Below are 16,343 nucleotides of genomic sequence, written 5' to 3' on the forward strand. Positions count from 1 at the left end.
GCACCCCCTCCGTCGCCCCCAGCCCCGGGCGCATGACACACTCGCTCCTTGCGGCATGGCCGAACCCACAGCCTCCGGCGCCAGTTGCGTCAAGGTCTACGTTCTCAACGACCACGACAACTGGGAGGAGCGCTGCATGGGCCTAGTGGGCTGCAAGCGCGACGTCCGCACCAACGCCTTTGTCATCAAGGTCTTCGCCAAGGACTCGGGCCGCGTCGCCCTGTGCTCGCCCGTCCGCCCCATGAGGGACGCCGTGTACCAGCGCAAGGACGACACCATCATTACCTGGCAGGAGCATCCGACCCCCGCGACACACCCCGTCCCCACCGAAATTGTCTTCTAGTTTGCGGAGGAACCGGCCCGCAAAGAGTTGTGGGAAAAGCTTATTCACATTAACTCCCTTCTCACACATCATGAGCAATCCGTCATGGCAAAGCAATTGCTCCCTAATGCCCTTTCCTCCTCGTCGCAGCAGCTCGGCCCCCAGCACCATCTTGTTGCCGGTCATGGTGTCCTGGTCGCCTCACTCAACCTACCAAACTCTATCCCCCGCAGCACGCAACCCCCGGTATTGACCCGCTAATGTCTGCCGCCGATAACCCATTGATTTCGTCTTCAAGTAGAGATAATAGCAGTAACCATCGCAATCCGCATGCATCACTTGTCGACTCCGCGCAGGACATGACCCAGTCGCCTCGCTTTTTCGGCCACAGCATAGAAGCCACATTCCTGTTACCGTATTCCGAAATGAAGCACCTTAGGCTATACTAGAAAGGGAGACAGCTGACTCCACTTGAGTCAAGCTGAGTCCCCTTTCATCCATCTAAGTCAAGCACCCTCTTATGGTAGTTTAAGTGGTTTAATATGTCTATATAACACGTACTCTGACCTATTGCAGTAAAGTTAGAACAGTATCAAATCTCCACGGTCAACCTTGCTCTGCATTCTCTGTACTAGGTTATGGGCCTATAGCTGAAAATTTCCATTTTTTCTCTCGTTTTTTCCCTGGTCCACAATTTCAATGTCAAACGACAAGCTTGAATATTCGTTCTTTCGCATCGACCGCCTGGGTCCACAGAACTACTATCTGTGGTCAAATGAAATGGAAATTATGCCGCGTGGTAAAGGTATTTGGAAACATGTTGAAGGGACTGCTGATGCTCCTACGGCTGAAGAAAAGCTTACAATCGATGAGCGAAACCGAGATATGGCTTTGGCACACATTATGATGTCTATAAGTCCCGCCTGTAAGGCTTCTGTCCTCCGATTGCGTGACCCCAAAGAGGTGTGGAAGACGCTTACAGCAACTTATCAAATGGTTTCTGAAGCCTCTATTGATGCCAAATTGTCTGCTCTACAGGAAATCGGGATAGAAACTAGCGAATCAGTCCTTGAATATTCGAACAGAATCGAAACATTGACGAATGAGTTGCTGGCAACTGGGCACAAATTAAGTGACATAGAAAAGAAGCGTGCTTTGCTTCGTGGGTTATCTTCTAGTTTCCCAGTTATTGCGCAAGTGATTCGAGCTACAGGCAAGGCATATTCAGAGGCACTCTCAGAACTGGTCGTTGCTGAAATGACAATGGAAAAGCCAAGCACGCAGTCTGCTCTCGTTATGAACCATGGGAGTAACAGTCACCAACCGAAATCACAGTATGACTGTTCACATTGTGGTCGACACGGTCATACATCTGGTAGGTGTTTTCATAACCCCTCTTGTCAGTCCTACAGAAAATCGTTTATGAAAAATGGTGGCAAGAACTCTCATCGAAGGCCGCACCATGCTGGCCACAAACACGGTAACGACAAGGCACCCCCAGCTCATACTGCCGTGGTGACAGTTTCGAAGGCCCTTTTTGTATGTCAGAAAGTTGAGTGCTCCACAAAATGGATGATAGACTCCGCCTGTACGGCACACATGACCAATGATAGGTCAAATTTCGCCGCTTTCGTTAGCCAAGATTGCTCTTTCCAAGTTGGTAACAAACAGTTCCTCGATACAAAAGGAATTGGCACCGTAGTGGCTTTGGCTATTTTTAATGGAAAGAAAAAAGCCATCACATTCAGCGATGTCCTATATGTTCCCAACATATTGTATAATCTCCTATTTGTCTCTTGTATTCGGAAGAAGGGCTTCCGTTCTGTGTTTGACGAAGACGGCAGTTCGGAAGGCCTTTGCTTTATTGAGGACACGAAAAACAATACAAGGAAGCTTGTGGGTTACGAAACTAAAGCCGGTCTATACGAGGCCGTCATTCATATTGCAAAAGAAGCACGGGCCACAGCCCTTTTCGCGGAAACCCAGGGTGATCCCCTGTTATGGCACAGACGCTTAGGGCATGTCAGTGCTGCAGTACTGTCAAAATCAAGCAAGATTGTGAAAGGTATCCCAACAACCGGATGGAACGACCCTTCAAGAAGCTGCAAAAACTGCAAGCTTGGGAAGTCGTGCCGACACATTCGCAACACACGCTCTGAAAACCACGCTCTGAAAGCACTTGACCGTATCTATTCAAATGTGATTGGCCCAGTGCGTGTCCGTTCTTTTTCAAACTCACAGTACTTTGTTACTGCTATCGATAACTACAGTGGGTTTTCAATGGTCCGGTTCCTTCGAAGAAAGAATCAAGCAGCAGATGCTTTACAAGAAATGATTCTTGACTTCCAGTCTTTGTTCAACAACACAGTAAGTCGTCTCACTGTGCTCAACCGTCGAAAAGTGAAGTGGTTACGGTCTGATGTTGGCGGTGAATACGTTTGTTCCGGACTGTCATCTTGGTTTCGTGCACGTGGCATAATACACGAGATAACTGCTCCGTACTCTACTGAGTCGAACGGTCGTGCTAAACGGCTAATTCGCACTCTCCTAGACATGGCAAGAACAATGATGGTCAATATATATATATATACTTCCCAACGAGACAGATACTGGGCCGAGGCGGTGAACTGTGCAAATTACTTACGGAATCGGTTGTACACCGACAGTTGCAAGGAAGACGTCACCCCATTTGAAATTATTCACGACAAGCCCCCGAACCTTTCTAATGCAAAAGTATTTGGTTCCGAGGCTTTCTGTCATGTCCCGAAACAGAAAAGGGAGGGCAAGTTTGCTCCCAGGTCCGTCGAAGGCATTTTTGTTGGTTATGACAGAGGTACGTCATACAGAATTCTTCATCCGAAAAGTGGTAAGATCACTATATCACAAGATGTCGAGTTTATTGAATCCGAACCAGCTTCGCAAACGACTTCAAACGGTGACTACATGGTACAAATTGACATGCCTGGCATCTTTCCTGCCGCCCAGCCCGTTTCGCCATCTGAGGTCAGTAATGCACTGCCCCCACCCGACGTACACGATACCAATAATGATGTTACTACTGAATCCGAATCCGACAATTTAGACCTGATAACGAACGACCCGGGACTTCGCCGGTCGAACCGTGGCACCGCCGGTGTACCTCCTCAGCGTTTGGGTTTTCACACAGCTTGTTTGGTGACTGACTCTGCAATGAATGCTGACAGGACAGATGTGCCCTTTACCTATGAGGAAGCCACATCAGGTGCTAATGCTGATTCATGGCTCCAAGCTATGAGAGAGGAGATCGATTCACTTATCAATCTCAAAACCTGGTCTCTTATTACGGTTCCACGAGGCCGCAAAACTGTCAAAACTAAATGGATATACGATATTAAGACAAATTTCGATGGGAGCGTTCAGCGATTCAAAGCCAGACTCGTCGCTAAAGGCTTTACGCAGAGGCTGGGAGTCGATTACAGTGAACTGTTTTCACCGGTGGCCCGATACAGTACCGTCCGAATTTTTATTGCGTTATCTGCGAAATATGGTTGGCCCACGGTTACCGTCGACGTCAAGTCTGCATTTCTTAATGCGGAACTAAAACAAACAATATTTGTTTCTCAGCCACATGGTTTCGTTGTGCAGGGAAAAGAGTATCACGTTTTAATCTTGCATAAGGCTCTCTACGGTCTCAAGCAAGCATCTAGCGAATGGCACACAATTCTAAATACGTTCCTGCCCTCGGTTGGGTTTGACCAGTTTCATGCCGATAAAAGCCTCTACGTGAAACGCTTAAAAGAGTCGATCATACTACTGGTTGTGTATGTGGATGATATCAAAGTAACGGGTGATGACGGCGGATCTATCAAAGAAGTCATTGATCAAATATCAGCCCAGTTCACAGTTCGAAGAGTGGATACCAGCAGTAAGTTCTTGGGCATGGTCATCGAACAGTCTTCGGCTACTATCAAAATTCACCATGAGCCATTAATCAACCGAATGCTGCTATTCTTTTCAATGGAAGATTGTTATTCTAGCCGTATACCACTACATCCTGGTACTGATATCAACATATCTGGTTTGAGTCGTGAGGGGGAGAAGACAGAAAGCATGGATGGCGCCCCATACCGACAATTGGTCGGGTGCCTCCTACATCTTTCTAACACGACACGCCCCGATATTGCGTACGCCTCAAATTACCTTTCTCGTTTTATGCATGATCCTTCACCGTCTCTATGAAAGACGGCAAAATCTGTGCTCCGGTATTTGAAAGGCACAAAGAAACTGGGAATCGTTTACTCAAAAGGCCTTATCACTGACAAGGAAGACATGGTCTCTGGCTTCAGGGACTCAGACTGGGCCCAGGAGAAACCCTCCCGGAAATCAATCAGTGGCTATGTGTTCATGTTTGCTGGGGGTGCTGTGAGTTGGCGCAGCAAACATCAAAGTTCAGTTGAGCAAAGCTCCTTGGAAGCTGAATACATCGCTTTGGCATTTGCCATCCGAGAGGCCTTATGGTTTCGAAACTTCCATACCATTGTAAACCCAATCACGGATGAGACCGCTCTTGCTATCAAAGCGGACAATCAAGGATGCATAAGTGTGGCACAGAACGGCATCGTGAACGAAAGGACTAAGCATATCGATGTGAAGTACCAGATGATCGTTGAAAATGTGGCCAAAGGCAACATTCATATATCATACATTCCAACTACTGAAATGATAGCCGACATCATGACGAAAGCATTGGCAGTCAAACCGTTCGAGTATCTCAAACAAAAACTCGGTATGACGCCTTGATCTCCATTCCCTCAAGGGGGAGTGTTACCGTATTCGGAAATGAAGCACCTTAGGCTATACTAGAAAGGGAGACAGCTGACTCCACTTGAGTCAAGCTGAGTCCCCTTTCATCCATCTAAGTCAAGCACCCTCTTATGGTAGTTTAAGTGGTTTAATATGTCTAAATAACACGTACTCTGACCTATTGCAGTAAAGTTAGAACAGTATCAAATCTCCACGGTCAATGTTGCTCTGCATTCTCTGTAATAATTCCCGTGAGCGACAGACCATATGGAGAATATCATCTTTCGGGACAACCCAAATGTTCTGTTCCTTGGCTCACCAAGCACATTGGTACCGCCTTCGGTCACCTCAAATCCTACAGCTGTTGCAGGGGCTTCCAGGTCAGACCCGCGCTGTGTTGGCATTCAGGATTTGTATCGCAATGTGTCTGAACACGGCGCGATCCATACTTCGTACGACCACAGGACAGTCATCTCCGAGGTTTCGGATGGCGACAACGTTTCCACAATTGTGCAGTGTTTTCGCGAATGTGAAAAATCTCTTGACAAGGAAGGACTTGTCATGCTCTACCACATTATGCGATGTCTCTTTGCAATCATAACGGGAAACGTTGTTGAGTTTTTGGTATACGAGAAAAACCTCATGGATATTTTTGGCTCTGTAGAATATGAGACCGATCATGTCGCACAATTACAAAAAGCCAAAGCTGTGAATAAGCGATGTGTCTATAAGCAAATGAGAAAGGAAAATGGCGCTGTGAAGAAAGAAAGTCCAGAAAAGGATAGTTCTGCGATCTCTACGGGGAAAGCCGATACATCTGAGGGGTCTGCTGGGAAGGCTACCGACGAAAAAGCCGCGTGCAAGGTGGAGGAAGGCCCCCGCGGCACCAACGCGGAACTGAAGGGAACGGGCATTGGACCGTGTCAGTCAGAATCAACCGGCCCCAAGCCCGGGGATCATGCGTCTGATGTGAGGGCAACAATGGGGGCCAAAGTTGACACATCTGCCAGTGGTGAGCCTGATGGAAACGCAATGCGCGAGAACGACCAGGGCTCTGCAAACGGCGCAGCAGCCGCAGTAGTTGCAACCTCCCACAATACTGTTGATGTCAAGCAAGGCGATCCAGTCCAGAAGAATGTCAGTGAAGAAACGACTTCTTCAATAAATTTGCCCGGCGATGGAGGCGAACGGGAGTTGGTTCTCAGGGTGCACCAAGACTTTTTGGAAAGAAAGGTCTCCTTCGATTCTGTCGTTCCGATCACAGATCCGAGTGTAGCGGCAAAAATCCACTAAAACTACAGAGTCGCTTACCTCAGAGACGCAATTCTCTCTTGGACATTTGACGAGGAAACAAGCGAATACTGCAGCGCATTTTCCGAGGCCGAGAAGGTTCTGGAAGTACTGACTCGTGCACACGAGGAGGAAATGAAGATTGAGAAGAACAACGGAAGGCCAACGAAAGATGAGGAAAAAAGGAAGGGCAGCGCGCGTGGTTTGGGTGGGAACGTGAAGCATGAAGATAGTTTGGATGTGGTGATGAGAGATGTGGAGAAATCAAGAGACCAGGAGTGACGGAAGCGGGAGAAAACGAGGATGCGAAAAAAGAAGACGAGGGGTCATGGAAAAGTGGTAGTGTGATTGAGGTGGGTGTTGGGGAAGACGCAGATGATTCAGAGGAGGGCAGTGTGAAGATGGAAAGAAAAAAAGATAACAAAGAGGAAAAGCGAGGATCGGGGAAAAAAGCAAATGTGCGGGGTTTCTCTTGTGGGGTATTCTGCAGATGGAAACGAAGACAGAAAATCAGACAGGAGTGAGGAGGAAGCGGTGAGCGAGGGTAGCGAGAGGTCGGGGGGCATGCGATTGTCTCTCTGTCGAAGCAAGGTGCGGAGCGGAGGGGTAAGTGTGGTACAATTCCACACCGCGACCCCCGGTGGGAGATGAGAACCGTCGAGACGGGCGGTTACTACTGTAGTAATCGTGCACGCGCCCTCTGCGGGCACAGTAGTACCTCCACGTCGTACACGTGGCACAACCGTTGGTGCCGGTCGTGGCCACGGGCACACGTGTGCGACCCGTCCGGTAAGTAATTAGCAATTAGTGGTTAATGGCACAAATTAGCCAATTTAGTACAGTAGCTGGTATACAGTATGTAACAGCTACTGTAGCGGGACAGGTGTCCTGGCGTCCCACTTAGGGGTTAAGACCGGGTGCACCTGCCCCGTTCCAGTAAACGGGGGCAGACTCGCCTCCCTTCCCTTTACGGCTTTTTGCTAACCCCGTCCGGTTTTACCTCTAAGTCTCAGGCTTCTAACCCGTGACCGGCCGTCCGGATCTAACACCACCGACCGGCTGCGCGTCACCGGCCACGTGAGCCTTCCCTCTTTTCGAGTCCTTCCGTACGGTTTGCGCTCGCGTGGGTTACCCAGCGGCGCGCGCTCCCTTACCTCTAACCCCCCTCGTTCCGAGTGGTCGGGACGAAGGTAGTTATACCACAGTAAGTATGAGAGAGAGGGATGATATTGAAGTAGAGGGGATTTCGGAACGTCTGCTCAGAGCGGTGAAGAAGCGAAAGTTCGGAGCGCAGGCAGAGGGCGGAGGCGGATGGCAAGAGGAGGAATTGAGACATGCACTCAAGCGGTGATAGAACAACAGGACGGGAGTGACTTGATGGATGGGGCGGGCAACGAAAACGGGAGTCCTAAACAGCAGAGAATATCGCAAGGGGAGGAGGAAAAGGCAAGGGGTTAAGGGGCGAAGGAGGCATTAGAGAATCCCCCCTGATTTGTCCCCACCCCCCACCGCTTGTTGTTGCGGTTGTGCAGGTTTTTTGTGGTCGTTTTGAATGTGTGAGTGTTACTCTTGTTGATGTGGTGGTGTGCAGGAGAATATGTTGTTTAAATATGTGTGTGCGGCCGTAGGACAGGCAGAGTCCAGTGGTGGCGCGGGGGCGGAGAGATGGGGAAGTAGAAGGATGGCACGAATGCCTATTCGCCTAATTATTCTCATTGGGAGGTGCAACGCGGCATGCGACTGTCTCTCCATGCCATTCCTCTTCTGATCACTTCACAAGCCCGTCCTCTATTCCCCCCATTACCTTCAGCATCGTCGAAGCACACAAGGCTTCTACCATCGCCGAGAACCGGCGTCAGCTTCTACGTTCCACAAAGGAGCTACCGTCTTCTTGGGGGTCGTATGAGACCAAGTCGACGTAACATATCTGCAACGTTGTCCCTCTCTTCTCTATTTTTCCTTACGCGAACCCGCCCTCTTTGCATTGCTTGCTCCATGTGCAAATTATTTTGTGTATACACGAAAGGCGTTCCTCATACATCGTTCTCCTGTGCTGTATCCAGAGTCTCGAAATAGTTTTGACCATCGCTTTCAAGTAAATAGTTCTGAATTTTGCAGCAAACAACAACAATGAGAGTGCTGCAAGACACCGAGAAACGAAGGGGTGACCAAAAAACGCCGATGCCAGAAATCAACATTCCAAAGGCTTGCTCAACAGTGATGCCACAAGACGACAAATAAAAGTTAAACGCGTCCTGTCTCTGGGCCAGGCCAATTTGGCCTGTCCCAGAGACAGGACGCGTTTGAAATCCATTGTATGGTGTCAACACATGCTGACTATTAGCATAGGCGTCATCGGCCGCAATGCGTGCCTATGAAGGCAGAACCCCTTGTTTCACTACCGAATACAATAGCGTGGCTTGAAATGTCGTCGAATCATGAGTGCTACCCGCATGGCGGGCAGAAACAAACACAAAATCTGTAGTCCGCCGCAACAGCGGCTTACAGACATAAAGCGTAGAACCCTTTTCGGTTGAAGTACTTGCGTGGATCTGGAGTGTCGTGCAACGTAGGTTGACGTACTTTTATAGCAATGCCATCAATTGCTGCGATGATACCTTCCAGGGGCGAATTGCGCAAACTTTGGAATTGCTGCGCTGCTGCTTGGCAACTTGGGATAGAGATCGGAAATTCGATGGGTGCAAGCACTTTGTTGAGGGCTTGCAATGTTTCATGAAAGAATGCGTATGTGGTAGACGTTGCCACACCATAAGACTAACCAGTATCTAAGTAGCTAGCCCCTGCTAAAATCCGCATTGTGATGCAAAGCATAGTTTCAACGCTTTTCGTTGCGTTTGTGCAATTTCGTCGAATTTGAGACCTCTCTAGCACCGGCCGCAACTTCTTGCAAAGGTCTTGAAATTGTGCCGGAGAGAGGCGATATAGTTTTGTAAATAGGTCTTCACCAAGCAACGCCAGATGTTTTTCGAGACAGAAACTTTCTCTAATCACTGTGATCGTCCGTCGAGGAGGAACACGGCAACTAATTGACGCCTGTAAGATTGTTGAGAAAACTATTTGCAACGTGTCTCCGATTTTTCTTTTTTTCTCGATCCGCAATACTCTGCGGAACGGGAGACGCCGCCTAGTCACGTAGAGAAAACGAGCAACCATCTTTCTCTTAAATTGCATGTGGCAGAGGGAATAATTTCACGATGGAAACGAGCAGGCATCGGTATCTGCAATGGCGGTCGCAGAGGGAACGATCGAGTATGAGCATTTCTACGGTGCACACCTAGTACTCGAGTGCGATATTATTGGTTGTCTGTGAAAAGTTTCTAAATGTTATAGACCGAACGGCGAGACGGAAATTGGAAATCGGTGCATTGCTGTCATATTTCTGATTTCCAAATTCCAGCTTCGAAAAACTCATAGAATGACCCTAAGGTTGTCCGTAAAGTCACTATCTTAGAACACGTGTTTTGGCGGTGAGTTTGCTCGGATTTTCTGCACGCAAAATTTTCAAACAACGCGTTTGGCAAAATTCACAGCATACTGAAAACTCGGGGCATGTGAGTTTTCCACGAGTTTCACATCCGCCTGATCATGTGATCCGGCATTGCTGTTCACAGCAATGCCGGATCGACCCGTCTTGAGAGAAAACAATGTGTGTTTTCCGCTCTCATACTGCACGGGTCGTACCGGTTTGCGTCATGGACGCCCCTATCACTTCATCTACCCAGAGTCCATCAACGGATCAAAGCACCACAAGATCTGCCACATTTGCAGCCAAAGCAATCGCAGAAGAGAGACAAGAGAAGCTTCTAAAAAGCGATCCTCTCTAAACGGCCCCCTCAGCCTGTTGACAGTCTTGACATCAAGAAGACGAAGCACATCGCCCTTTCGACTGAGAACCTTTCTATCCCTGCGGCGAGCTACAATATTCGCTTCAGCGAGTATTCGCGCAAGTGCACGTGACCCGTCGGGCGGCAAAACGATGGACCAGACTTGCGTTTGTTGCGGGCAGGTACCTTGCTGGAGGTCAGTCAGCAAAACTCGTGGTGGAATTGTTCAAACTTGAGTTTACTTTACGTCCAGCGAGTTTGTGAGGAAATGGAAAAACAAGGCGTTATTTTACGGACAACCTTACTGTGTGTACCCTTCCCCAAAAGGCTAGTCCCGGACACTTTTCACACAATCTTCGAAAAAATACTTTGCTGCGGATTTTCGCTGTTCTAACCAGCATCAATCGATCTGGGAGGCTGTTTTCTAGCAAACTTCAGTCGCCGGACTGCAGAACGCCTGTGTTTGAGGACACCCTCCTACAGTAGTGGCTAGCGCCCGAATTGACATGTGAGAAATTCACAGTTGAATTCCGGACAGACCTTTATTTCCCCTCCAACCCGCCTCCAACTAACTTATTGAGGCAGTCGGTCGCAACCATTTGCACCACTGTCCCTTCTGACGTTGGTTTAAGACCAGCTGTTTGTTCCGCTGGCGCATTTCTCTTCATCATAGCCTTCTGCCCCTGGAAGCCCGATTCCTCTTCCACAAATCCAGGACGTTTCGTCGCCCTCCACGTCTCCGTCCTCTGCTTCTTCTCTATCCTTTTTATCCTCGCTGCATCCCGTTCTGCCATCTTTCTCTTCTTTTCATAAGCCACCTTCATCCGCGCCGCTTGCGCGTCAGCAATCTTCCTCTTTTTTCATCAGCCAATCTCTTGCGCTCCGCCTGCACAGCTGCCCGGCGTTTGATTTTTCGCTCATCAGCCGCACGGGCTTCCTCTTCTTTCTTACGCCTCATCGCCAACATAACCTCTACGGTCAAGTGCTCCGCAGGTGCCCCACAGTCGAGATGAACGTTTCGTTGGGATAAATTACTGCTTCGGCAGTGGTGGCCGTGTGAGATGGAGCACAGTTCATCAGTATTGAGTTCACTGTTTCAGAGTTTCGAAGAAGGATAGTGAGTTCTTGCAATTTTTAGACGCACCCAATTCGCTTTCGGTAATTTCCAATACTTTGGAAAACGTCACCCGATCCCTCCCTCGCCTCCGTATGACATTGGACCGCTGTCCTACTGACGTCATATCCGCTATTGCATCTTGCGTCTTCGAAGTGGTAAAGCGGTTTGGGAAATTTTCGTCAAATGGAAACAATCCTGTCTTCTGGAAGGATTGGCGGATATTTTCAACCGTCACAGCTTCGAATGCATGCACGCCACATATTAGATTAAATTGAACACCCCTTATTTGGACTACGACTGACTTGTTAAACTCATCTCTAATGTCGCGGATAGAAGTGTTAAATATTTTGTTAACCCTTTGGTCACAGGGCTGCAAAAAATGCGACTTGTTGGCTGGAAAAAGGACAACCTCACACCCATTACTATAGCACTCCTGTAGCCGTTCCAGTCCGTTTCTTGAACCATGACCGTCAATGGTTAGTAAGTAGTTCACACCCTGCGGCACGAAGTTGCGTACATATTTGTTGAGATGCTTGACGAAAGATGGCAAGATATTCATTTCCATAGATCCCTTTTCGCTACATTTGACAACCCCCCCATAAGGAAATCATCCATTTTCCTGATACTTGTCGCAGACAGCGCTACTTTTCTTGCATATCTTTGGCAGCGGTTTAAACCAATTTGACATCACATGCTTCCCTGCCACGATAAAGAAGGGAGGCGGTTTTCTTCCGGATCCAGAAACAGCTACGACTGCAGTAACATGCTTTGAAATGCCTTGCGTTTTTGACAACGCAACAAATTCACCATGATGAGTGTTAGATGAGCCAAAAACTTTTCTCCTCTTACCAAACGTGGCATCAACGGACGTTTCATCAGAGTTCCATATGCGGTCAACATCAGATGGCATACCTGGATTTTGCTTCTCTACAGTTTGAAGAATCTCAAAAAAACCTTTAACATGGCCGTAGTTCTCTCCTTTCAATTTGCACAATCCATGTTCTCACAGTTTCGGTACGTTATTTCCCTATGCCGGGCTCTAAACGAACGCATGGCGTCATCAGAAGGCACACCGTTCTTCCAACCCTGTCTTCCATCTGCTGCGACATGCCCCATTATTCTCTTTATGCCATCAATGTCGACGGCATATCCTCGACTAGCAGCAAATACTAGTCTTACAGCAATCATGGCTTCTTCCTCTTGAGTCAGAATTGTTGGCCTACCCTGCATGCGATTGGCCATTACTTGTTTTTCTACAGCCTGTGCATCTTCTGTTCGAAGTAGTTCTTTTATTTCCCCAACCACTGTCTTGCTCATTCCTGTGGCAGCGGCAATTTTTCGCAAAGAAAGTTGAGTTGAGGTGAGCACTTTTACAGCAGCGGCTTTCCCTTCTTTTCGCGCTTTGTCACGGCTTTCTAGGTACTTGAGGAGCTTGGTTTGCTTGCGCATGGACAAGGTCATAATGTGCGCTTTGCTCCTGTGAGGATCGCAGGAGCTGAGGTTGAAGGACGTAGGATTGTGTTATGCCCTGCGAGATACTACTGTATCGGGGAGAAGAATGCACATCGAATACAGAGCGTTTCGAAATGGGCGGGAAATGTGGGAATTAATCGTTGGTTCAAATACCTGTGGGGTACAGTCAACCAGAGGAGGGCACTTGTTTCATATCTATTTGCTTTTATCGGCATCCCAGACATTTCGGTGGTCAAGTTTTCTTCTGTCCGAAATTACCCCGTGTCCGGAACTAACCTTTTGAGGAAGGGTAGTCGCGCTGTCCGAACCCGACAGCTCGTGGCGTTGTCGTTCTGAGAGGACGATGGAAGGACTTGTGCAGCTTGATGCTTAAATATGAAAATTACGCGGAAGGGTGATTTTTAGAGAGCAGTTTCTACAGAGACATGTAAAATTTACGTGTACAGTAGTGATATTGAGGATCATGCCCAGTTGTCGCAATTTTTCGAAAAACTAGTCTTATGAACGGGTGCCCGGGCAACCCTCGGAAACAGTAATTTTTCGCAATATTTGAAGAACGGATGAGACGAAATAGACTTGTCACGACGGGGTATGCGAAGGCGATCTCGACGGAGACAGTTTTTGATTTAATTGGGTATACAGTACTTTCCTCGGGGGTAAGCCGAGAGCGCGGTTGAGGGGGGGGGTGTACTTGTACTTGTACTTGTACTTGTACTTGTACAGTACAGTATGGTGGTGTGGTTGTCCCTGTTTTCTCACGGCGAACAAAATTATGGCATAATATTCGCCAGCGGACAAAAGTGTTTTGCACACACGGGCCACTCTGCCCGCACTCTGCCCGATGTCTGTCGTGAGAGATGTCCGAAAGCGCGCGGCGTCGCGCTCGCTGGTTCGATCCGGCGAGTGGCTTGGACGGCGCCTAGAGAAAGGATAAAGGGGGTTGCACACGGGGAGGGGAATCGCTTTGGAGTCGCGCCTCGGCTTGAGCAAGCCGAACTTCAGGGCTAGTTTACTTGTATAATTCCCGTTACCTCTGCTTCCATCTGCTCTATGCCGCTGACGCAATATATGAGGCTTCAACCCACTGGCACCTACTGCTTGCCACGTGGAGCCCAAATCTAATTAATAACATTGGATCTCACCGGCGTCGGCCACGGCGACGGTTACAAGCGACACACTCTCCATTTGGGCGAGTTGCTGCCACATAAACGGCGACGTTTGAGCGTTTCTCATCTGGCGGTGTCGCACCTCTCTTTCGCTCAAGCCTGTCACTTCTCCTCAGCGTATTCATCCTCCTTCTCTCGTTGTCACTCACCCGTTTGTGTACCAGTTCGCATTGTCCGCGGCGCTCATTCTCTCACTCAAAATGCAGGTTGACTCACACGATTGCGCGTCCGCGCACAGCGACATCAATGGCGTAAGCGGTGCGTCCACGATTATTTCGTAGGCCTCAAGTTCGCGCTCTTCCTTGATGTCTTCGTCGGCCGTCGTTGGCGGCTCACTTCCAACTATGCCTAACCGTCGTCACGGGAAGAAGGGGGCTCGAGAGGAGGGGTGCAGGGGGCCAATAATTGAGAGCAGCGAATGAGCAATCGAAGCCGTTGTGTTTGGCAACGGCTCAAAGGACAAGCGAGGTCGCGAACTGAAGCGTGGGCAGTTCTACGGGTCTGCCAAGGCTACGGGCAGGCACAAGAACTTCCACCCCATTGACTTCCAAAGTCTCGACGTGAGAAAGCACGGCGGAGCTCGAGTTGAGCTTACTACGCGCGGGGTTTCCAATGATATGCCGCGAGCACCCTTGTGCCTGGTTCCGGAACAAACTCGAACGAGAAATCATACCTCAGTTCGACGCAAGGACGTGGTCGCACAGGCGATTCGGTCGTACTGTGTGCGCAATCCAGGTGTTGCGGTTCTTCTTGGAGGTCCTGGCTCGCGTGGTGAGAGCAAGGCGTTGGAGAAGTACTTGACAGCGGAACAAGGCGCAGTTTTCATGAGCTCAAATGACGGCTCCTGCGTCCGTGCATCACTCTTGAATGCGATTTTCTGTCTGGCTGGTCGCAATGCTGCATCAAGTGCAATAAAGATTTTGGAAGAAGATGGGACGCATTACCAAAATCTGAAACCACTTGGACTTGTTGTGCACCAAACTGAGAATATCAACGTTTTGAAGCCAAACAAGGTGATGCGTGCGAGTATTAACGCGGGCAAGTCTGGGAAAGCCTTTGAAATTCTTGGCGGCTTAAAAAGGGGGGTCTGGATAGTCCGCCTTTGTCAGACCGGCATAGTAGATCATTGCATCACGATAGATGCGAATCGTCTACGCATCCCCGATAGCGTGGAAAAGCGTTCAATTCTTCTAACCGGTCATTCATTAAGGCTGTGCGGTGGTGATAGGGCAAACAATATTCATGTAGCAGAGGTGCGAGAAGTTGTGATCATTAAGTAAACCGCTGCCCTAGTTCCGAACGATCCATTGCTCCGCTCGAACATTAAGTTCTCCAGTAGAAAGTACGTCACGCAAAACGACTTGCGACATTGCCTTGGTGAGCCCATCTGCAACGTTGTCGGAGCTACGGACAAAACTGATGTCCGATATAACCTTGTCTCTGAAGCCCTCTCTTGCAGCTGCGATGTCCAACATCATTCGTTTCTCCGATGTCCTTGATCCCTTTGAGATGACATCAAAGAGACTCTTGCTATCGGTAAAGAGTTGAACGGGCACCGGTCGCCGGAGAAGCGGTTTGAGTTCTGCGGCAAGAGTAACGGCGACGTCCAATAAGTCACTAAAAGCAATGACTTCGCCTGTCATTACAGAGCGAGTGACACGATTCGACTTGTACGACTTGAACGAAATGGGGGCAACCTTCCCGTGTGAGTCACTAAGGCAGCAGATGTGTCCCAACTGCGATGTGAAGTCGTCATTATTGGCAAATGAGGCGTCCGAAAATCCCACTATTCGCATTGAATCGTGGTCTAGCTTTGGAATAGCCAAGGAGAAAGGATTAGTGACAGCGTACTTCACGGCTTTGTTAAGCCTATTCATCAGCACCCTTTTGTTCTGCATCAACTTATCTTCTGTGACTTGCTCAAGTTGTGATATTTCAAACATGCAGTCCGGTCTCGTATGTGAGAGCCAGGCAAGTTTCATTTGCATTGACCTGAACATTGAAAAGTTCGAATCCATGGGCAGTTCTTCCAACTGTCGTAGGTATGCATGCTGGTTCATTTGCATTGAACCATCCTTGGACCTGTGCAAGGCAAAACCGGTAAAGTCGAATGGTGGGCGGACGTCTTCTGCCATGTCAAACCTTTCTCTGGTTTGTTGAGCAACCTCCTTGAAGTGACGATTTCCTGCCCTAATGAGGTCATCAACGTAATAACGGCTCATACCTTGAAGCACTCCATGTCTAACGAGCTTGTACAACGCAGAATCCGAGCGAAAAGCAGACATATTGAGGTCCTCGCGGTGATGCCTGTCCAGGGTTTTGTGTCACAAATCTCCAGACTCACAAAG

Source organism: Chondrus crispus, genomic scaffold (genome assembly GCF_000350225.1).
Source record: "Chondrus crispus Stackhouse genomic scaffold, scaffold_16, whole genome shotgun sequence".
Taxonomy (NCBI): Eukaryota; Rhodophyta; class Florideophyceae; order Gigartinales; family Gigartinaceae; genus Chondrus; species Chondrus crispus.